Source organism: Dermacentor andersoni, chromosome 10 (assembly GCF_023375885.2).
Source record: "Dermacentor andersoni chromosome 10, qqDerAnde1_hic_scaffold, whole genome shotgun sequence".
Classification (NCBI taxonomy): Eukaryota; Metazoa; Arthropoda; class Arachnida; order Ixodida; family Ixodidae; genus Dermacentor; species Dermacentor andersoni.
Genome location: NC_092823.1, coordinates 92,231,781 through 92,254,268, shown reverse-complemented (window position 1 = coordinate 92,254,268; position 22,488 = coordinate 92,231,781). Strand labels below are relative to the sequence as shown.

The window sequence follows — 22,488 nt, the reverse complement described above, 5'->3', positions numbered from 1 at the left end:
ATATAGCGAGGAAGAAAATGGGTTTGCCCATGCTTTTGGCGATATCTTATAGAGAACTGGTGTCACGGTCTGTATCAAGCAGAAAAAGATCTACTACTACCTTGATTTCACTTTACAAACAATTGATATTTACTCAAATATTTCACTCATGGCCTTGTCATTTACTCTGATATTCTAGGATAGATACAGCTGCCAATAGCCTTTCATTCTTTTCTTCTTCGAGAAGAACTATTATTCTGTTTTCTGTCTCTTCTACAATATATGTCGAAATACGCCGCAACGTCTGATTGTAGTAGACGAGATGCTAGTCATCAGAGAGCGAATCTGAACAATAGCGAAGATGACAATAGAATATTTTTGGATAAGTCATTACCCCGCACATCTAATTAAACTTTCTGACAAATATTGCAGAAGACAGACAATGACGAAGAGCAAGGCCCGCTAATGGCCACCCACTCTAGCGAAAAACACGTTATTCATTATTCAAGCCAGTGGAGCTCCCGCGTCATAAGTTATATTGAAAAAAGTGGCCAAAATGAAGACTAGGATTGGTAATCTATTATGACAATGTTATAAGCTGCATCCCTCTTTGCTTTAAAAGTGAGTTATCCACCACATGCGCGCTAAATTTGGAGGCCTGAAAAGAATAAGTTCCTCGTAGAACGCAGCGCCATTATGTTAAACAGTGCTGAAAAGTTGTGACGAAGTATATTACAAGTGCTACAGGAGAAGACAGAAACTTGAGTACAAGCTCGAGACGACAGACCGGGTGACAGAACGGAAATTGATAGCATTTACATTCAGGCATAGCAAGGCACCCGTATATGGAATAGAGAGCAAACAGGTGGCGGGGATATTCTAAGTGAGAATGCGAAGATAACCTCTTTTATAGCCTAATCTAAAGAACTTACTTGGATGAGAGACTTTAATCATTAGGTCAAGTATGCTGAACGGGAGAACGCTTACGAAAGATACCATGATCGCGGACTCGGACTTTCATCTGCGCAGAAACCAGAGTTCTGCTGCATCTTGTAAAGGCGTCTGGGCTCTGTCACCGCGTTTTAACGCACCATGTGCGTCATTTTGTGTGTGCATGTATCATTTGCTATCGCATTTCTCTTCCTCTTTTCCGCTTTCTTTCTGCTGCCCCATCCCGTATTGTAGGACAGAAAACAACGGACAGCCTCGTTAAATAGGCTGCCTTTAATTTTTTTTTAACTCCTCTCTTTCAGCGTAAGAGTAAGGTTTAGAGCACAGTTGTGCCGGTCCTGTGATGGTCAGGCATTGCAGAGAACCAGCACTATTTTATAGCAACAGAACGGATGCTGAAGAGAAAGAACACACAGTGGCGGGTGATAGAGGATTAGGTGGTACGATGCCATTAGATATTTCACAGCTGCAAGGTAAAGTCGAGTGATGCAAAGCGACAGTTAACGTAGTTCGCTCGGCGAGGCGCTGGGGTTTGAGTGACCGTAAGGTGGGCTGACGGAGACGTTATGCCCCTTATTGCCACTAATTGTTCGACTCCGCAGAAATTTCTCGCCAAGAGCTGTGGCATTGACAAATTTAACATGTGAATGCCATCGCCCCATTTCCTAGCCGCTACCACAAATCGTCGTCCATTACTGGCTGCATGCAGTGAATGTGAATAATTACGGAACTGTCTACCTACTCTGGACTTGATGCGAAGGCAAAACAAAAACTACTTTTTAAACGTGATCTCATTTCGCGTCGTGAATTCAAGTCAGCGACGGCGACTTGATTCAAATCACTATCGCTTACTTGGCCTTTGCTTCAGTGAGCATAACTAAAGGAACAATTAACGTTTTACATTGTTACGTGACTATGTGAAACCAACTCTAAAAATTAATTAGCAATTGCTGGAACGTGTAAGCACATTCACTGTATACAACGGACAAAATCAGTGGCGTTAAGGATTTTTGTAATTACTTTGACAGCTTTGTGAACCCACTATTCGCATTTACGGTGCTATCTCGTTGCAAAATGCGCACATCACAAACCAAACATGCCTGACTGTACGCATTTAAGCGCTGAACGTATCTACGCAGACAGAAGCATTTTGGCGATCTGCATCGTTGAAACTAGGGTGCTGGAGGAGAGCAAGAGCCCTGTCATAGTAGCTAGAAGCGTTATTTCGTTAGTGTAAATGCCAGTGCCCATGCATATTTGCGGCCAATTCAGCCAGGTCTGATCTGCTAAACGTGCAACAAGGTAAGTCGGAAGAGGTCACTTGCAGTATTATTTAATTTTGTTCGGGCTCTTCGTCGAAGCCGAACTGAGGGTACTTGCTGCTAACAAGGAATCCAGCTGAACAGACAGATATGGTGACGACGGAATCGCTTTGTTTGATGTCATAAACGTACACCTTAATAGCCTCATCGCAGCAATGCTAAGCACTGAAACGACAGATGCAGCTCCTAGAGACACCATATGAGAAACATTAGGTTCCTTATGCATACGAGAGAATTCCGCATTACAGCGTTTCTTCCGCGTAGGTTTGTACCTTATGTGATGTTTCTTTGCAAACTAGAATCAAACTCTGTACAGATAGTGACTTCTAAAATTTTTGGGTATGCCGTATCGTTGAGCATTCAGCGCACAAATGATAATTCAAGTAGAAAGTATCTATCCTTTCAAGTTCAACTTGCTGTAACGTGCTGGGTATAAGTCAGAAAATATGCCGGAATATACGTGAGCCTACTCTTACACGTCCGCTCCGGTTGTGTTTGCGGTGATCTGCGCTTTATGACTCTGTACACGTGGTAGTGCAGATCCTGACACGTTATGCTCCGATATTTAGAGCGAAGCTGTGTATGGCTGGGTTCCTTGAATTTTTGTTCGCCCTGAACAAAAACGATCGTCATCAATGGCTCAGACCCCGTAAGCATTCATGCTCCCGTAAGCAAGCAAAAAATACAATCACTCAGAGCCTCGTAAGGCAGAGGCGACAAGCACTCAGCAAAGTGAAGCGAACAGTGCCTAAAATCTGTCTAATCACGCATACAACATACCGAACAGCATTTCGAAACTGTCATCATCAATGGCTCATACCTCATGAGCAATGGCTCATACCCTCATGAGCAATGGCTCATACCCTCATGAGCAATGGCTCATACCCTCGTGAGCAATGGCACATACCCCGGTAGGCAAGCAAAAAATGCAATGACTCATAGTCCAGTAAGGTTCATGGCTACTCACTTTGCGTGAATTCTGCGATGACACTACCGCTGTTGTCGTGGTCAGTGATTTCAATGTAGATGTGTCGGTACCGAAAAGCTAGCGCTATACGCGTTCCGTGTTGCAGACATATCCCTTGCGATTCCACACTTAACCGGCCCAACCAACCACCCAGTGACGTACGTGCGTCGATTTAACATTATTAAAGAACGTGACTACGGTTTTGCATGTTTTTTTTTTTTGCATGTAGCAGTCGCTGTAATAAGACCTGTTTTAGCTTGGTGCACCGAAATTGGCCTGCACGTATTTTGTGGCAGTGGCTAGTTTGTTTCATCGGCCGCTTCATTTTGAATATTGAAACAGGATGTGAACAACAACTGCTTTCTGCAGCGTGCTTCAATTAGAATAATTATTATTTCTGCTCTACAGATTCTTATCTCAGAAGCCCAAGCAATCCCCCCCCCCCCGCCGCATAAGAAAATGGAGAAAGAAGCAAAGAAAGAACTGTAGAGGCTTGTAACAAAGGGAATGGATTCGGAACGAAAATCTATTTTCATTCAGTCAGATTGGCCACTCGAGTATTCATATTTCGACTTCTTTTTCCTTGGAACGAAACCAGCACTCGCGAGTGCAAGCCAAGGGCGCACATTATTTATGCCTTATTACGAGGGGTTCATTTCCCCCTCCTCTTTTTTTGCTTCATAATGGTGATTGAATGAGAACGTTGAACGCCGCTTTGAGGAGATCGGTTTCAATTTGCGCAATTCTAGGCACGGTTCGCCGCTCGTTCAGTACACAGGAATATGCAGGTACTCTGGTCATGTAACATTTGCAACGTTTCACCCCATGTGTATAGAATCGAACATTTTCATCATCCGCAAGGAGGCTTTCCTACAATGCCTCAATCCAGAATATAGATGACAAAATATTGCTTTAACTGACAGATATGTGCGTCGCTAGTGCGATTTTGCTTATTCGGTTTATGTGTGGAGAACACCAAATTGCTGTACTATCATTAAGCAGTATGACATAATACGCAAGCTTGTGATGATGTCTGCTGCCTAGTTATGAGCATCTACATAATTCAGCGCAATAGGTGCAAAAAGTGCTACTGATCAAAACGAAACTTTGCAAGAGTCGTGGATGTGAATATTGTCACAGTAACTTAGAAAAAAAATGTGGGAGGCACGCTAAGTATTTTGCTCTCAGATCGGCAATAGTTCAGAACTGTTAGCGCGCCAGGTTTTGCCTGAGGGCAGACGGCATCGTCACAACGCCCTTCTTCCTCTTCGCTCCTTATGCTGCCTTCTTCCATCCCCGTTACCTCGTCTACGGTCAACTGGCGTGGACGGCTACGTTTCGCTACTGCCGAATTTGCGGCCGCCAACATGGATGATAGATGCCTGAGACTTCATAGCAGTACGTGCTGCACAAGCCACCAAGCAGCAGCAGCAGTCTGACGTGGCAACGCCGCGTGGCACCGACGTCCTGTGCAACGAAGACCGAGGAAGCAGCAGCGGCCACCAAGGCCGGCAGGTGCGCTCAGCAGCTCAGCCCGGCGGGGGTTAGAGAGAGGCAAGTCGCGGTGACGCCCTCTCCCCTCACGCAACACCTGGCGCCCTAAGGCTTAGCAGATGCTCCGCTTCGCCCTCTCTGCTCCGTCGAGGTGCGGTGGTGACGTGGCGTCGCGGCGAAAGGAAATTTAGGTGCCATTTCGCTGATACAGACGCCGGCTTTTACGCTCAATGGGCCGTGTGCAGAAAAAAAATCCAAGCAACAGATCGACGCGCAAGACTGCGAAAGCGGTCTCCTCTTCGCTGGCAAAACTGAAGTGATTTCAATATCTTTCATGTTGGCCAAGATTTTCAGTGCTCGCCCTGTCATTTTTCGCAAAAGCGAAGGGCCCACCTGTATGCTCAATGTGACAAGTTTAGCAAGCGAGTTGCCTCATAAAAGTAAATTGTGGAATCGTGTGAACTAAGGAAGCCAACACGGAAAGAGTTCGCTCACAAGCTTCTGACAGGTTTTCCGTTGCTTTGGTGCTGCAGTTTGTCTGAAATGCGGGATGTACAATCCAAGTCAGTTCAAAGGAGAAAAGCGTGAACAAACCACACCAGACATTTTCTTTTTAGAGTTCGCTAGAGCAGTTTGACACTCAAGTTATTTCTTCTGTGCAGGTTACGGCTAAGAGGTTACAGGACATTAGATTTAGAATATGAAAAGTCACAACACCACAAGCTCATGTCATACAATGTAAGAAGTTTTTCAGACCTGTTTCTCCTTTTTCGCAGTTCGAGTTATGCTTCTGGGGCTTTCTTCGTTAGTGCACTTGTGCGGATATAAGCGCACGTGTAGAAGAAAGGTAGTTGCTCCAATTATAAGCATAGCCTATATTGCAAGAAACGGGTGGGCGACATCAAACGGGGCAGAAGATGACTTGTGGTTTTTTGTGACACCGAGTTACGCTTGGTTGAGTTTTCAATTTTCAAGCTTCGTAACAGTGAAAGGGAGCTGCGGGGTCCTGGGAGGGAAGTCTTTCTATTCAGGTAGAAAAGCACCAAAAAATTTATATATTTTTTTCTTTTATGCTGCTCAAAAACTATGCTCACATTGTGGGCGAACCTTTCCCTGGAAGCAGGTGGCTGAACGTTACCGTTTCACTAACGTCGACGCAAACCACCACCCCCCAAATTTGGCAGCGCAATTTCACCTTTTTCGAAGTGCAAGAACCGGGCGACTGTTTTTGCAGCTCTCTAGGCTGTCCTCGATGCTGAAATTAGGTAACGGGATACGGCGGACGCTTGGAACTGTCATTTTCCCAACATGGCTAGCTATTTAATATTTCTTACGCTCAACAGGCTGTGTGCAATGCAGGCCTAAGTTCAGGAGTTATAACGCGCTTTCGCAGCGGTCCAACTGAACCCGTCGACCATGCACGGAACACAACGGCACCTCCTATCACACCCAGAGTCATGAAGCGTGACTTTGTGTGGAAGCCCGAGATAAGAGCCCCCACCCACGGCCACAACATATGCAATGCTACTCCTGGCATTCGTTCTGGCTAGTCGAGGTCTCGGGAATCCGGAACCACTTTGCAGTCCCAAGGGCAGCTGCGAAACGCCCGGCGTTTGCACCAGACGGCAAAGTCAAACACGGAAGAAAGCGAAGAGAAAGCGCGCGAAGAATCTAGCTTGTTTCGTCGGTGAGGCGCCCAGAGTCGAATGTGTTTGCTTGCTTTGAACTTCTCTTTCTTTCTGTCATTTTGCCGGAGCTGTGTATAATACGAACAGGTTAAACCATAGACGTGCGAGCCCACCGTGTCTGTTTTATACAGCTCCCGATAGCATCGCGGCCGTATCGAGTTCCCCGCATTTTGCAGTCTTGTTCAAGTCACCTTACAACACTGTTTTTTATAGCAGAGGGTTGCTGTTTCCTGTCTTGTCTTTCTAATGTCCCGAAACTCCTCTCAAGTTCGTTGCTTCGGATTATGTTTCGTGAAACTGCAATATGGGACAAAGGTTTAACTTGCATTTATTTCGAGAAACGTACACTCTGTCTTCTCCGCTACTTGCTTAGTAAAACTTGTCTGCCCCTTGCTGCGAAAGCCGAGAAGCTGCTAGGACGCTGACGTGTTCAGAGACGATAGATTTCTGCTACCTCTTCTTCCGGATAGAATTTCGGCCGAAATTGTGTCGCGGTTAAGGAAAAGTCCCCTATTTTGGCGCAGGATGTGCGACGTGTGAGAAAGATGCCAAGTCCACTAGAGGTCTGTGCGCAAGTGAATGTTTTTTATATCGTCGTGTTTCAACCAACGCTTGAAAAGGCACCTATATCTACACCAGGTCATACATGTGGTTTTTCTTTAAGTTTTTCCTATGTCATTACGTGAAGTTATGTATATTTCTGATGGTTACAATATCAAGAAAAGTTTGAAGTTGTGTGCATGTTCTTATGCTCCATTATGTGTCTGTCTTTACTTGCGTACTGAAATTTGCTGCGTTCATGTTCTTAAATCATGCTCTACATTTTCTAGTGTTTTTTTTTGTATTCGCGAATTGTTTTGTACGCAATGCGACGAACATTATAGCCGACGACGTAGTAAAGGCTTTAATTGTTTCCTTAAATTCATAACAGCAAAATGTATATAGATATAAATAATAAGACTAAAAAGCGGGAGTAGACATTATGTGACGTGCCATGAAGCGGTCGAGTTTGGATAGATAGATTCGAAGCCGACGTATTCGTTATTCACATTATAGACACCGACCTTGTACAGTTAGATTAATTCATCTCAGCGACTTCATTGTATTTCTAGAAATCAGCCGCCTCTAATATCCGCTATTTTCGGCCAAAACATTTAATTCAGCTTTGCCAGTGATTCTTCACTCACTAATTATAGTACGTATCAATTAAAGGATTTTTTCTTCTCGGACGACGAAGCAGTTCAAACGTGGCCAAAGTTATTCCTGAAAGCAATTTGAACTAACAGCCAATGTCAAAAAAAGTCATCGCCCCTCTTAAATTTGAGTACCACCTTCATTTACCCTATATATTGCGTAAGTATAGTACGATGATCTAACGGTAAACCTATACCTCTTTTCTTTATTAAACCTGTAAATAGTCTAAGCGCTAAAATATTTGATAACACCAAGTAGTGCAAGCTGCCATTACTGCATAAACTTACGCTCTCAGAGTAATAAAGTGTTCAAAAAGTGCGGAAAATGTCTGATACTTTTTCATGCGGGTGGCTACAATGATAATGACATCGGTGAAACATATCGCAAGACACAATCATGACGAACTTCAGGCGCAAGCTCTCTTTCCGCTGAGCGTGACCAACGCGCGTATTACCAACGTGAGTTGTACGCATTCGACAATTATCCTACGCACGTGCAGCGCGAAAAGAAAAAAACATACGAGAACGGACGCAGCGCTAAGAGCTGCAGCTTTGTGAGCGCTAAGTCACGTCTGGCTTTCGGCTCGACTCTCCGACTATTCACGCTGCAAAAGCCAACGGGGATGTCCCGCGAAGAAACCCAACCAATTGTGTTTCGTTCTTAGGTATAGGTCATTGAATAGGATAAGTGAGACAACACAAAGGGACTAAAAACAGCCTTCCATGTGCACTCTCTTTTAAAGGTTACAGTTTCACACGCGTCGCGGTTTGTTTTGAAACAACTCCGCAACAAATCGATGACTCGGTGGAATCAAAGCGAACCGCGCCAGGGACAAAGAGCTCAGCTGTGACGCCTAGGTTGGCGCAGAAGGCAGCAAACTTTCCGCACCAGCCCGCCCCAGACTCATACATTCTGCGCATGGCGCGCCAACAACAACAACAACAAAAAAAGGAATAAATTGTAAGGGCTTTATGCTCTAGGACCACCGAGAACCGGTAGATTGAGTTAGAATAACTTGATTTAGGCACTTCCTATAAAGAGCGAGACGCTGGGTTTCATGGCGCTCGGTCCGGACGCTCGCTGTTTAGGCGTGCCCGACCATGTTCGCATGCCGTAACGCATGGGACATGCGACAACGGAGCGCTGGCAATGTGTCTCTCGTATCATACCCTGCAGTGGGCTGTAGGAAGAACGCAGTTCGCAAAGCGTGCAAAGCGCGCGCTGTCACAGTAACATTGCTTGTTTGCGGCCATTTCTCTCTTTCTCTATCTCTCTCTCTCTTTCTCTACGGCGCAAACACACGCTCACGCGAACACACGCACACATATGCACAGACACACATACACGAACGCACACATAGAGCACGTACAGCATTGTTTACAACCTACCCTGGGCCACTTCCTTCGTTCCCTTCTCGCCGCGCCTGCCGTTGATCCCCGTTATCTGGACATTTGATTCTGTGCTTAAGCAGTGTCGAGTATGTGGAGACGAATCCAGAACTGCCTTCTCCTGCTATTTGTCCTGTTCCTATCGGTGCCGCACCGAGGTCTTAGCCGCGAACGCTGCGTGTCTGTGAGTGTGCGTGCGAGCTATTACCGACCGTGTGTCCCGTTTAGAGCGCTTTCGTTCCCGTTGCACAGAACGAATGCAATTCTTGCGCGCCACGTAATCTGGCCCGTTTTAAGGAATCGACGCCACCTGAGAATCGCCCTCTCCTAAGCGTCCGACGCTTGGGAGAGACTATTAACGTCCGAAGCTTCTGTCTTTGAAAAATATGGGGTTGTTAGACTTTGCGTTTTCTTTAAATTTTACTTCTTTTACAAAACAGGCCAACACTCACGAAACAGTACTTACGATAGAACCTGTTCGTACGGTCCGGATGACAACCAATTCTCAGCTCGGACATATCATTAGCGAAAGGCGCGGCGGCAAGAAAGCAGCAATTACACATGAGGTGCTTTGTAAATGTAGCCCTAGTTTCCTCCCACAACGTTGGCTGTAAATATTTCACTTGTCACCTCGAATGCTCTCCTCGTACAGAAGGACACAAGAGATTCAAGATAATATCTGGATCAGAATAGCGATATTGCTTATATTTATTATTTCGAACTCATTCTTTAGCTGCAAAAGGCACCCAATCATCTGACAGTTTTGTTTTAGAAGGAGCTGCAGAAAAATGACATTCCGCTGTTCACGCGAGGGACCGCTTGAATCAGAAGTGCGGAAAATAATAGAGGGCAACTCTTCAAATTTATTCTTGTATAATTTTGCCAAGTGACCATATATGGTGTTCTTACGCGTTCCGAAAAAAATCGCTTGAGCAGCTCGACAGTTTTTTTCTGTGTGTTTCGCAGTCTTGAGCGTTGTGAAACGCTCATTTGTCATGTGGAAGTAAGATACTCGCGGTAATAGTTCCGTTTTTTTTTTTCACCAAAAGAAAGGATACCTCAGCTCGTTTGTTGGCTCACAGACGTATGTATTGATTCCGAAAAATAACGTTAAATATAGGGCACCTTACTGGGTTGTGCAAATTGAAGCAATATTTTATCTGGCATACGCTATGATTACTATTATTATGAGTGTATTTACCTCTAGTATATCAGAGCAGGAATCTCAAAGCAAAATTCAAGTTCCAGGTCTGTTGATCACGTGACTTCGTTCATAACTGGTAATCCCGATTCTTGTTCAACACAAACGGGGAGTTTCGGAAAGCGTAAATACAGAGAAAGCACCAGTCACAAGTATAGCGAAAACGGCGCCATCCTATGTACACATAGGGCCATCTAGTCGATAGTTCTGAGAAAACACAAAAGTGCCTTCACTGCCTTCTGAGCCGATGGTCGGTTCTGGTTTGCTCGAGCGACTTTAACTGAAGTGCTGTCTGTACACGTACCTACACCTTCTCTCTCCCTTCTTTGTCTTCCCCTTCTCCCATCCCCCAGTGTAGGGTAGCCAACCAGACTATTGACTGGTTAACATCCCTGCCTTCCAGTATTCTTCTCTCTCTCTCTCTCTCTCTAGTCGATAGGATAAATTTGTGTTTAGCTGTACCTGGCCTACGCGAACATCAGCGCGATCCGCTATGAAGGCGCTGCTGCGATACTTGAAAGACACGGGACTTTTTGACAAATTGTGACAGTACACTGTGTGGCGCAGGACTGTACGGTGACACTGCGTAAGACTAGGAATGCCTTTGCGGGTTGCGTGACAGTGCCTACAGAAATAGTTCGTGTGTACGTGCGTGTGTGTGCTTAGGTTTTTTTTTTCCTCTTTTTTTATCCTTCTTTCTTTCTCACCTATTGCATCCCCTTCCCCCTCCCCCAGTACAGGGTAGCCAACCGGAGATCATCTCTGGTTAACCTCCCTGTCTTTCCTTTGCCTTTCTCTCTATCTATCTATCTATCTATCTATCATCCGCCAGGTCTTTATGGCAAGACACTTGTGGTTCGCGGTTTCTCTGAGGTCTGTAGATGAATTATACAAAACACTACCAGGGAGACGAGTGATCCAAGGCAACATTCTTTAAGGGCAACCCGCAAAGTGAATGCACATCAAATACCGAAAGCGCGCGGGTGAAGACAGATAATGAACCCAGCGAGAGAAATTTTAGGGACGAGGAATTGCTTTTTTTTTTTAATTCGATTCTGATTGGTTCAGTAACGTGCCAACTTTTGCGTCAGATATTATTCGCTCGCCCAACACATGCGCGCGAAGCTTCATGCGTAAACTTTTTGCACCGCATTTGCAATTAAGGTCCACTTTGTTATGGAAAACGTGGTTGAGGCAAGGCACTCCCGGTCGTATGAGTGTTACAAAATTTTCAAAAAAATGTGGGTTATCCTTTGAAAGCTAATCCATTAGACGTGACCTTAGCCAAGCCGCTTCCAAGACGGGAAACTAAAGGAAAGGAACGCTTAGGAAAAAAACAAAAAAAAGGACTACCATAGAACATACAGGGTTGTGTTTTATATTTACTGCCCACCACCGTCTGTAATCCTTCGCGTTTTACGGAGCTCCAAACCGGGGTGCGCTCGAGGGATTACAATTGATCATCTTACTTGAGCACTCAAAAGGATGGGCAAGGGTTAGTAATTAGCCAGTGCCTGCGACGCGAAAGGGTAGCTAGAATACAATTAGATTGATGCACCAAGGAATGAACAAGGGGATTCGAGCGATACTAAGTTCCATCATTTTTTCTTCCTTTTAGCACGTGGAAAGGAAAACCATGCCTAGTTTTTTAAGCTCCTTCATAATCTCACCGCATACATTTCCTAATCCACGCGGCGCCTTGCGCTGGGCTTCAGGTCCGGCGCTACACCCTTTGATCATGGTCGCTTCCAGTCGGTGTGCTTTGTTCTTCCCTGCTTGTAATCCAAAGGGATCGCCGCTGCTGAAAGCCGGCGACCGTAGTAATTCGGGCCTGGCTTCTGAAGTTCATGTTTTATCAAGTCCATTTGGGCCTTGGCAAAGTAGATTCAACTAGGGTGTCTTTGGATAAGACGAGTGTTGCGATGGGAATTTTTTTCTTCTAATTCGCTTAAAGGGACCATAAAGGAACACCCCGAAGATTATTCAAGTAAGAAAAAAAAGACAACGCCTCGTTGAAGCACGGTAATTATGTAGGTATGTTACGGTCCGTATGCGGGTCATGCTTGAGTGGCAAGAAAGATGATGATTAAGGGCCGGTGTTGATGTCCTGGTGCTGCCTTCTATGGTCATTCACATGAGTATCACTGGAGCGGGTTAAGTTAAAACTCGCCTGACCGATCGTGAAAACGAAGATGAAAGGTACTGATCATGATTAGGCACATTTTAAAACATTGAAGTCCACACTGCACGCTCACATTATATATATATATATATATATATATATATATATATATATATATATGACCGTAGGTACCAAAAAATTAAGGTGTTAGTATTCGTCTTAGCTTTCATCATATTCATTGTTTCGCTGGCAATGCAGCCTCTCCTGTATTCACATATGTTTCGAGCTATGCATGAAGATACGTCACAAAAACAAAGACTAGCCACACGGTTGCGCGAAAGCAGTCAACGTGCCTGCTTGTTCCTTAGCCAAGCGAGTTCAACGAACTACGATCCAACTTCCTTGTGCATTGAACTGGAGTTAACAGGTAAGACAATCGGGCGTGCTGCAAGCGGTTTCTCTACGTCACTACTTGCGTCATCGCGGGAATTTTGAATATTTTGAATATTCACGCTCATCGGCGTTGTAACGGCGACGCTTCCCTTCTTTGCTCCTACGCTCCTAACCTAGTTGAACATACGTTCCACTTCTGTAGGAAACAAGATTAAGAGCGCAATTACTGGACACGGCTCGTGGCCCGTAGACGCGCACACAAGCACGCGCTCTCCCACAACACACACGAGCACTCGTGGCGAGCCGGCTTTCGGCTTCCTACCCGCCGTGCCTAATTTACAGCCTCGGACAACAAATATCCAGACTCGAGCAGTGGATCGCGGTCCGTACGGGAGGCAAATAGCACGACACCATACGCGGCGCGCAGTCGCCTCCCCCCCCCCTCTCCCCCCCCCCCTTTCCTGCCCCGTGATTTATGAGCCCCCACGTCGCTCTAGGAGCCGCTTGCGGGCAAACGCTCGGTTAATTAAAGCGGCCGACTCGAACGCTCTGTCAACAGCTCGCCAAGGCAGACGGATGGGCGACGGATAAGAGATGGCGCGCCTTTCTCACTCGTTGAGTCTTACGTCGCTCTCGCTCTATTTACTTTCGCTACGTTCCAGTGCTGTCGATCTTTCTGTTTGTCGGCTTGTTTTCGTTCAACTGACGCGGAAGCACGGAAGGCAATTAAGCGGTTCTGGAAAAGCGCTGGCCACAACAACGCCGAGAAGGGACGAAGACGTAGAACCGTCTTCCAGCTAATATTTGTCGTAGTATTGCAAAATTGTAACGCCTTGAGGGAACGAAAGGGCAGAAGCATGCCGGCACGAAAGACGCAACACCAATATACATGTTTGTTCCATAGCTCGTGTGGTTGAATGCGGCATGTCATCTAAAGCAGTCACATATCTTGCCGTCTTTATCTCGTACATTATTCACTATTTCAACTCGTCCAAATAGAAAGGATATTAAAAAAGACCTATAGAAGACTCTAATGACGTCGTGAAACTTGTACCTGCAGGAAATTGTGTCCTTAGTGAAATCGCAATACGCTGTAATTCTAATAGAACACTACAAAAGCAATCACGTGCTGCATGTGTGCAATAACTAATGATGTATTGCGAACGCATATCTTTTTTTTTTTATGTTTCACCTCATACGATCATACGAGATAACTAGAATTGTGCTATATGAGGCGCATAAATTTTTTTTATTGTCAATTTGGCATTCACAAAGACTAACTTTTATCACACTGCTACAAAAATATACACATGAAAGCTTTGAAAAAACAATAGTTACTGCGTTGGCGAAACCTTCAGAGAAACCAAGGTTAAACTTTTTGTAACGATGTACGAACTAAACGTGTCCCGCTCTACGTTCATACTAAATGCCTTTCAAGTGTACGCTGCACTATCGAAGAACTGCACAGCGCTATGTTATCACTGGCTAGTTGATTGTTGGGGGTCGCGACCTCAGTTTCGTCAGGACTTGTTCTTCCACAAAATTATCACCGTTGTCGAGATTAGATTGAGGCCTTGCCATGTTCGGAAATTGCCGCCATTCGTCAAATATGTTTTTAGAGGCAAGCAGGGATTTCTAGTTCGCACCCAAAAATAACACAACAGTTAAGAGCTATAGTGGCGGGGGGAGGGAATGAGGTTTATCACTGCTGAAATAAAATGCAATAAGTTAATGGCCCAATAATCTTACTGTATATAACATATAAGATACCTTATATACCGTATATCGTATATATCCTATATATATATATATATATATATATATATATATATATATATATATATATATATATAGATATATACAGGGACACTACGATGCGCCGCAGGCGAGCGCCATCTGCAAGTATTTCAAGGAAGCCGGTGCGCTGCTCTGTGGACTCTGAGATGTTTACGCTCCAGCGTGCGCAAATGGCGAACGCTGTCTACGGGCTGTGATTTTTATAAACGCTAGGAAAGGGGTTTGTTTGAGTTTTCGCGAAACGGAATTATGTTTTCTCGTATATTGAAATTACATTCCGAGAGTTATCATCTCTGTAGGTGGTGTTTAGGTCGTGGTTTACAATTTTCCTACGTATTATAGCTTGAGAAATTCAATTAGTTCAGTAATTTTCTTGCGTCACATTAAAGGCCTGGGTATATGTGGTTAGAAACTCTCTATGTCCACGCCGGCCGCGGGGCGCCAGAACTTCAGCGACACCGGATTCTTAACGCTATCGAGGTAAAATTTGCGGGTGGGCCTGTCATTTGTATGTACCTTGTATTTTGTTCTGCCTCTCAAGAGAAAAGCAAAAAAAAATAACGCCTTGCTTATGCCTCTCGACGTTTGCGCTTATTGTCATATCAGCTCACGTATGCGGGCGAAATGAGCTTAGTGCCAAAAGCGCTACGGAGAACAGGTTCATGCATGGTGAAATAATGAACACTGATTAATATATTAACTAGTTCTAACAGTTATTGTTATTTAGAATCTGAACGCTAGGTTCCTGCAGTTGGTGGATACGCTCTTAAAGAGCATCGGAGTGAGTTAAAAATGGAAGCGATTTGAAAACCGAAAAGCTGATTTCGTTCTTTTATATCGCGTGCAGCTTTATCATCCACGAGTTCGGTTGGCGGATGAGATCTATCCGGGTATAGATTTCATACGTCACGATGACAAAACTTACTCAAAAATGGCGCTGTCTCAATAGAATGCTCTTGGTTTGCTGACGCTGCTCACAAGTCTCATTTTCTCTCTCTTTTCGAGGTTGGCCCAATTTATAAAAGTAAATTTTTGTCTGCCTTCAATTTTCCTTCACGATATCGTTTTCTTCCGCCACATCTAATCATGCGCGTTTTCAGTGCCACAGAGACTTTCTATACGGCAGAAATATGAAGAAGAAAAATGTGTCCCACATTGATCATTATACGTAATGGAATGACGGTACAGCGAAGTTCGCTTATACTTCTTTTTCATTGCGTCAACGACAAGAATTCCGTTTTCCAATCAGGACCCAGCATCCATGCATTCAAATTTGAATGAGGTTAGTAAGCGGATCCCGTAAATAAATGTCACAACTGCATCGAGGGTAAATGAATAGAGAGTAAAAAAGATGACAGCAAAAACTGCAGACTCACCGCTTCTTGAGGATGATAGTACGAATGTGGGTTGGACACTTTTTCTCTTCAAGCCAGGCGCAGAAGACGACGAGGTAGCAAGAAAGGAGATTCTTCCTTTAGCGTGGAGCTCCCGTTAAAAGTGGAGCTTCACAATGGCAATAAATAAAGTTCCGCAACCCAATAAGAACGTGCACTCCTTCTACTGCTGCTTTGTTGCATCCGTCGGATTTATATCTTTCAATTTAAGGTAGGTCCTTATTCACGCACTTTCCAGTTGGGGAACGTAGCTTGGTAATGCAGATTCGATTGGAAACGTCTTCGCTTGTGGCCTGTCTTGGCTAAAACCTTTCGAAGCTGCGATCACGGCGCTCGCTTGCCGCGTTTCTTAATGGGTTCCTAACGGTTCGCGAGCGCCAGCAGCTTTGAGCGGGGTACATCTCAAGCCCGGCCTTTTGACTGTCACGGCTGAGCTTGCGAACGGGTAACGTAACGCGTATCGTAACGGCGACATAAGTGGCGCTGCGTTCCCCCCAGGGCCTGACGCAGGCGTGCTCTGATTGGTCGCTGCGGTCGCAGCGACGTCAGTCGTAACACCGGAGATGAAGCCTACACCCTATCGGCTAGCGCGGCGTGTGAGAAAATGCAATCGTCTGGCGCGGTGGAGGTTTCAAGCAGGCACGACAGAGGATTCGAGAAGGAGGAGGAAAGGGGCGAGACGAAATGCTATTTACGGGCCTAATACGACTTAAAAAAAAGGAAGCCCGCGATCAAGTGACAATTGTCGTGCCGTGATTGGAGAATGGTATGGACTCGCGCCTATTCGGTGGTGTAGCGAATAAGACGCGTGAGCGTGACGCTGACAGGCACCGAGAACTGTAGGCGCGTACACCTACGCACGAGCATGCAGACGACAAAGAAATGCGTGTGGCTTCCCAAGAGAGCGCTTGCTTTATGGAAACCATCAGTTGCTTGTCGTTGCGGTAACTCACGAAACAGCAAGCGGTGCGTTTAGATATATGAACAGTGAACCGCGGAAGAATGCGAATCCAGCACATCGGGTTTGTAAAACCATTGCACATTTTTTTTCTCTTCGGGTTTATCTATCGCTTTCCGTAGCGTCGGCGGTCTGACGTTATTATTTACCTGCTCTTTGTCCCTATACATTGCTGCTCCGTGTTTGGGCACTGTATAAGACGAACAGCTACGCTAAAATAGATGGCTAGTTCATTTCACCTTGTCCCGTTTACCATTACACTGCTGTTACTCCCACAGTATTATTCTGATAGCCTTCGAAGTTCACCGTGATTTCGCCTATATATAGGTGGTTGATGAATAAAAGTCTTTTTTTTTATCTTTGCCCATGTATGTGACTAGCTTGAATACCCAAACTGGTGCTCGCAATGTTCATTTTCTTGAGATGGGTGTCCTTGTTTTTGTGATTGGCATGTAATTAGCGTGTATATAGCAGCGGGTACATCGTAAAAGCATAAAGTGTCACAAAAGACAAAGATGGCACATTTAAATAAAATCACAGATTTATGAAATCATCCTGTTACTACATAGTACAACGTTCTTTAGAAAGCGAAGTGACCCCTTGAATATCTTGAAAGTGCTGCAGCAACAAACAGTACTACATTGGAACTGTTCGTAAAATCAAGTACCAAGCAATGATGATCTAGGACATAAATTCAGCTAAGGCATCTGGCCAAGGGCATGTAGCTATTACGAACAAGAACGTTTTGATCTGGACTCAAGAACTGTTTATAAATGGTAAAATAATCGGGCTTCAGCTGGGATTGTTTGCCGTACCTATAGCCAGTAAATTAGATTCAATGGGAAGATTACTAGAAAACAACTTTTGATGAACTTCTACTAGCGGTCTCAGGAGGTCAACTGACATAAATGATGAAAACATGGCTCATTATTCTTTGAGTGGTTCCTTCAAACACTTTCAAGTATACCCTAGTAGGTAGCATCATAGTCCTTATACTGAAGGCTTGGTCTCTAAATTTCAGTCAGTAGAACCTACATTTTGTTTCAATATGCTAAATATTTTAGTGACTTGTCTGCAGCTTTCCCGCTTTTTGTTCTACAGTGAATTGTCATAAGTAACATAAAACCTGCCCACCTAATTTCTAGGAACATACGACTCACGTGGGCGGTAAAATTGCGCTAGCGAATTATCTTCTTTTCTGAAGCATATCTTGTAGCTGTGTCGACTACAAAAAGACTGAAGCAAAAAAAAAAAAAAGAAGACTCCGGTTTATAGGTCTGTAAAATCACCGGCGGTCCTGCTTTCTCCCAACATTCTCAGCGTGCTTACTCTAATATGCGAGAGAGCGTTGCGGTCATAAATGTAACTATTTCTCGAAGAACAGAAGCAGCGGACAGTGCTTCAATTTGTACCACATTGACCCGTTTCGCGTATCAGTAGCATTATTCTGGAATCCCAGGAAACTGCTTTGATTTTTTTTTTTTTTGGGGGGGGGGGGCAGGCGCTCCGCGGAAGATTTATTTGTGCTAAATTGTGCCTTTTTATGAGGCCTGACTGCATTGCAACATTATAGCCCCGACCTAATAATGAAAATTTTCTAGACAAACTCTCTTTCAAGGGCACGTGACAGAAGATATTGCCTATAGATTCGATGAATAGTCGAGAATTGCTTTAAAAGAAAGGAACAGTGTAATACACGATTCTGCAGTTATCATGGTCTTAAATATGGCACGTCGTGATCTGTCTGAAATCACTGTTCCATGAATGAATTCTGCGAAAACGAAGGAGCAGTTATAGAGTCAATATTTCAAGAAAGCTATAGAGAGAAAGAAAACAAGGATAGGAAAGGCTCGGAGGTCAACCAGTACGGCATCCGGTTTGCTACCCTACACTGGGGGTGGGGGAAAGGGGAATAGAAAAATGAAGGAAGGGAGAGAGTAAGCACTGAGTACGTTTAGGAGGGACACCATACACAAGGACACTATAAACGGTCTCTTAAACCGGTGCACTTCAAGTACTGCACTAGTGCACGAATCGCTTTTGGAGCCAGTGACGGGTGTGGCCACGGTCCTAGTATATTTGACTCGGTGAACGGTCTCGAGTCCAGTCGGTGTAAAGTCGCCCGCAGAGAGAGGCGTTGGACATCATAGTGAGGGCAGGTACGCAAGAAAGCTATAAATTATTGCGTTCCTATGCCGTGGTTCTCTGCATTGTCTCTTCAGGAACAGTTATTAGGTATCTGCTCGTGTCGCTTTCTGTAATTAAGTTGGTATATTCTGAAATTGCATGCCAGGAGAGATGTACGCAAGTGAAGCATTAGGGCGAGCTCACACCGCTCTTTGACTGCTGATGACAAGCGATCTAATCGTCTTTCGGATACAGTTAAAACATCGTGAACATCTTGCCCCGTGTATAGCCCTGTTTGGCAAGGTAAACGAATGAGGAGCACCTACGCGACCGTCAAAGGCAATTTTATGAAGTCTTCGAGGCCATCATGTGCGACATGCCTACACATCCGGATGGCTTTAATTGTGGTCATCAGTACTTAAAGAACTCGCTTCGTTCAATGACCGGTAATTACACCTTGTATGCAGCTCGTATTAATCGTCATAACTTATTGGCACCTTGGTCACATTGTATATAGACCATATCAGCCTTGCTGTTAAAACAGTTATTTCAAATCAGAAGGCACGGCTTCACATTTGTACTGCTTAATAACCTCACAACATAATTTTGCCCAGCCATGGGCGCGAATTTCAAATAAAAGAACACCTGTTCACGTCCTGTTAAATTCATTGCAGTTGAAGTAAAACAAACAACGAAAGACTGCACGCCTGTATTACCCATGGTGTACAGGCTTCTTTTTAAGGTTTATATTTTATTTGCACTGCGATTCCTTCACCAAGCATCAACCAACTTGTCCAAGAACAAGTTATCTTGCCGTTTAGACTAACGAGACCATCTACAAGAACTACATATAAAAGATACGAGCTTTTCTTGCGCTTCCTAAAAGACCATTTCCAGTCTGCAGGTCGAAAAGTTCGTGAACAGGACCGCTTTGGCAAGCCGAAGTTGAAAATCTTGCGCGTGCGCTGGTTGGGCTTCTTATGATTCTACGAGGAATGTTCCAACTGAAGACACGAGATGGTACGACACGGCTTCGGATAAGATGTGCGAGGTCTCTGAATGATCGCTTCGACTGTTTGAAATGGATGGGTCGTGTTTCAAACGCATTGAATCTCGCTGCTGTTTCGAAAGATCGTGCGACAGATTGTACGCTGAATCGGACACAGCGTTGAACGCGGTTTCTATCGTTTCACGCCCACGATTCCTTTCACCCACGCGGAAGTGACATATTTAAAGCCCATATTGAGAACGTGGGCATAACGTACTTGTCCGGCCTTTGTATACTTTCCACCGTTGCCGGGTCCGAGATCTCCGGCTCATTTCTTTCATCTTTGTGTTGCCGGTTTTGCCAAGGCTGGCCTTCTATAAGCTTCTCCTTTGCCTGTAGACTGTTTTTTCTTGGTTCACTCTTGCAGATGTCTGAAAAGCAATCGAAGAGTCCGCTATTCTACTGCTCCGTGTGTTAAATTATTTCACGTTGCCCATGCTCTTGCGCAAATCCGGGACTTTTGTGTTTATCTACCGCATGGCAGCACAAACATTGAAAGAGTGCTGCTTTAATCAACTTTCTATGGACAATTTTTGAAGCATTTCTGCTTCAACAACTCCGCGTGAAGGCCTCATATGTGATCATCTGCAGTACTCCGGAACAACGCACCAGAATGTGATATTCCCGTAGTCGTCCTACATATATGCGCCCTGTATTTCTCACAATGAACTTGTTCTAATGCCGCTCATGGTGTGCTTTAATATGGTTCGCATTCATTTTGGGTGCGAGTTTATTCCAAGCGGAATCATTGCGGACCGTCAACTCTGTGATTGTGACTGCTTTCCGAAAGGCTCATGGTGTCACCCGTTAACGAAGGAGGCAGGTGTTCTACAGCGCTGTGCAATCAAAGTGTTCTCAACAGTTGCGGAACGTTTTCCGGACACAGAGAAAGAGGGAGAGAGAGAAGCAGTAGAAAAGAAATGCAGCAGGGTCAACCAGACGCTCATCCGGTTTGCTACCTTACACTAATAAAATGAGAATTTGAGGCGAAACGAGAGTGAGGAGAGAGAGCAGGCACAGGTTTGGCCGCGTTTGAAGGTATGCGCCGAGTCTATAAATGGTCGGTAGGACCTGTCGACATTAGCTGCTGCAATAACGCTTTTGTAGCTTTCGGTGCAATGGACGCTCTCGACCGCGGCCCAAATCTTCCTTCACGGAAACGGTCTACAGCCCTGCCGGTGTAATGCTGGACGAAGAGGTTCACGCTGGAAGTCATACCAGAAACAGAGACAGAAAATGTGCTCGATGCTTTCTGCTGTTTTACCAGAGTTACACATGAAATGAACGTATCCCCCCCCCCACGCATTCCTAGGAAGGGGAACGAGTCGGCCGTTATAAATGACACCCCGAGCCAGAGGCAGCACAACAATGCCGCCTCAGGGAGGGAAACTTTTGGCGGCACATGCACCTTTAGGCATGAATAAAGTGCACGAAGATGATAGTTCGTGAAATTGGGGGGAAGACCAATATGTGTGTGTCATAATTTTTTCAATGAAAATAAGTCTTCTTGCAGCGGCTGTTCTGGATAAGGGCATCGAAACTGGCCGGCCTCCTATATAGGCGGACCGAGTGGACTTCTCGATGAGCAATGCCGGTATGTCCAGGCGTCCACTGCAATATAATTACATGCTCTTTGTCGATAATTTGGTGGTGCTACTCTACTATCCCGTAATACGGAGAAAAAGGAAAAGGAAGGAGGTCAACCAAACGCATGTTCACTTTGCTACCCTACGCAATAAGAAAGGAGAAAGAGCACGGAGGGTGTCATTTGGTCTTGCGACACAAATGAAGACAACACCGTTGGTCATGGAGGCGTGGGGACTTCAGTAATTGCCCCAATGCGTGTGCCGCTTTCAAAGCTAGCGATGCGTGTGACTCCGGTGAAAATCTTACGAGCTGGTCTCGTGCGAAAGTCACAGCAGACTGAGTCTCCCCGGGCTCGTGACAATAGCGAACTTTTATTGTCGATGCCTGAGCTAGAAGACAATCGTATCACAGAATTTTTCTTCAGTAGCTATATTTCTAAAGCATGCCCCCAAAAAACAAGGCCGGAACATTGCATTTCAACGCGTGATCTCATAAAGGCTTCACAATGCGAAGCACTTTAAAGCTTGCTGACCTGTTCTTGACGTTTCTCGCAGTAATTCCTGGTCGAGACGGCGAGAAACGTAGGAAAGGTGACGAAATTCTAGCACATGCCATGCAATTTACGCACGTGGATAGGAAAAAGGCAAATAGACGTCAAGATAAAAAAAAATAAAGCGGTCGTTTAGCTACGACATGCGCGCTCCGTGACAACAGTCGTAAATTCTTGCCGTCATAAAACGCTGAACAGAGCACATTCTTTCTTGGCTGACGTACCTCGTGCTTGCACCACTTGAATATGTCCTTTCCTGGCGGTGGCATCCTATATTTTCCCCCAACTTTTTTGCGGAAAGGCCCACGTATAGCCCCTTTATCTTCCG

General features: G+C 45.0%; 1 protein-coding gene across 7 annotated transcripts in view; it reads right to left on the bottom strand.

Annotated features, from left to right (window-relative positions):
• The window catches only part of LOC126544331 (uncharacterized), a 190,615-nt gene that overhangs the window by 77,091 nt on the left and 91,036 nt on the right, over positions 1–22,488 (bottom strand). For 2 of the 7 annotated variants that reach the window (XM_055062523.2, XM_050191614.3), the window contains exon 1: positions 15,873–16,374. The exons of 3 other annotated variants lie outside the window; for them this stretch is intronic. The gene's annotated coding sequence lies outside the window, so the exon portion shown is untranslated. Of the gene's footprint in view, positions 1–15,872; positions 16,375–22,384; positions 22,485–22,488 lie in introns of those variants that run through there. 2 more of the 7 variants (XM_055062526.2, XM_055062524.2) reach the window with 2 other exon arrangements.